Below are 2,170 nucleotides of genomic sequence, written 5' to 3' on the forward strand. Positions count from 1 at the left end.
GATTAATTCAGTGACTGGGATAATTGAGATGGGAGTGTCAGAGACAGTGCGATTGACACAGGACAGAGCGGAGTTTAGGGCTGTTGTACATAGGGTCGCTATGAGTCACAGGCGACTCGACGACACATAACAGCAACAACAACAAGGAAAGATACTCCTTGGAAAGACTCAAAATACTTGAAATGGTTGAATGTCTTTGAAGGGGAGGAAGACACCTAGTAGGAAAAATTACACATTAGCTGCAGCAATAAGCTCAAATATGTCAGAGATAATAAGGAAAGCACAGAATAGGACAAGACTCAGGCCTTTTGTTCATAGGGTTACTTTGAGTCGCACAAGACTTAACAGCACATAACAATAACATGAGCAATGTAAATAAAACAATTTTGTTTTCTACTCAAATTTATCAATTTTGGCTCTCAATTAAAACTCCCAAGTTATTCCAGTTTTCTCTCATACATATGTGCGTGTATAATTATATTCCAATTGAGCCAGAACCAATTCATGCATGATCCTTGAACAAGTTTCCAAAGGTTTTAAATTACACAGAAAAAAACCCCCTAACTTCTGTAGATTAGCTGGTGGATTTAAACTGCCTACCTTTTGGATTGCAATCAAACCGTTATCTACTAGTATATAAGAGTTATTTCTAATCTTCACCCAGATTGTCCCCTATAATTTATATTCCCATAGTACTTAGAATTTCATCAAACCAATTAACTTTCTTTCATATTTATTTTATACCACACAATACCAGTTAATTCAACTCCTGATGCTTAGCATGTCAATCTTCATGCATTCCATTTATTTTTGATAGATTTTAATTTTTCTAGATTCATATTTCATGCAATGCATGCTCCAATTGCTAATAAATATTTGCACCATTTGTTCTAATTTTGTCTTTCCACATTGATAAATGAAGGACCATCATAAAGTAAAAGCTTTATTCCATTTACAGAATTAAGACAGCTCTATTTCAATGAGACAGTTCTTCAGTCATATTTTTAGTGCTATCCAAATTGAGGGGCTCATCTTTCAGATCTCTAATAGTATTACGTATCTTTTCATAGGATTTTTGAGGGTCTATCATTTCATAAATGGATGACAATTCTTCTGGAAACGTCTCTAAAACTGGTCCACTACGAGTGACCCTCATGGCATTTGAAATACTGATGACAAAGCTCCCAGCATCACTTCACCAATAGTATAACAAACTCTTGTTAGAAGTGATATATTAGATAACCTAATTACTTATTAGTCATTGCTTCTTTACAGCATCCAATTAGAGAAAAGGAATCCCTCCCCCCCTTGAACTTACATCATCTGGCAAAGCACTAACTGAAGAAGATCAAGGACAACAACCTTCAATATGGAATACAAACATTTCTACATCAAAGAAACAAAAACTCTTACTAGTGAATCAATAGGCACCAGGATAGGACAAGTTTCTAATTTATTACTCATAGGGTCAGTACGAGTTTTAGATGACTTGATTGTATGTAGTAACAAAGCAATAGCACATCATCTAACATAAACGAAATATCATACTGTTGTCATTGCTTGCCTTCAAGTACATCATGGCTCTTAGCGACCATATGAACAAAAGGCCTGAAGCCCCTCTACAACTGTTGACATTTATCAAAGTTCATAGTTTCCGGAGCCATGTTATTTAGGAAGTGGATGCCACTCCTGCTTCTAATTTCTTTAAAGTTCTTAAGCTGAGGGGCCAGGGTGAGTGCGCGGTGGCGGCGGGGTGGGTATGAGGCGCGCGCTCGAGGTCCTGGTCGCGAGGAGGAGGAGGATGTGGCGCGCGGAGGGGAAATGGCTGCCGGAAACAAGCTGGAAGAGCGTTTCCCAAAGTGTAATCTGCGGAACTAGCACCTACTGTGTTCTCAACACCGTGCCACCTATAGAAGATGATCATGGGAACAGCAATAGTAGTCATGTAAAAATCTTTTTACCGAAAAAGCTGCTTGAATGTCTGCAGAAATGTTCAAGTTTACCAAAAGAGAGGCACCGCTGGAACACTCATGAGGCTCTCTCCACTCACTTGTTCATGGGTGCAGCAAGAAGAGGGATCCACAGAACTGGAGTCGTGAGGGCTGACACATTGGAATGAAAGCTGGCAGAATTAACAGGGAAATCTTTACCATCTTGCTAACCCCCTATC

At 39.0% G+C, this 2,170-nt stretch overlaps 1 pseudogene; it reads left to right on the plus strand.

Moving 5' to 3' along the window:
* The first annotated feature begins 1,801 nt into the window (after positions 1-1,801).
* LOC102863403 lies at positions 1,802-2,106 on the plus strand (annotated as a pseudogene).
* Positions 2,107-2,170: the final 64 nt, after the last annotated feature.

This window comes from Elephantulus edwardii, unplaced genomic scaffold (assembly GCF_000299155.1).
Source record: "Elephantulus edwardii isolate Elephantulus edwardi_28Jun2011 unplaced genomic scaffold, EleEdw1.0 scaffold00123, whole genome shotgun sequence".
Lineage (NCBI taxonomy): Eukaryota > Metazoa > Chordata > Mammalia > Macroscelidea > Macroscelididae > Elephantulus > Elephantulus edwardii.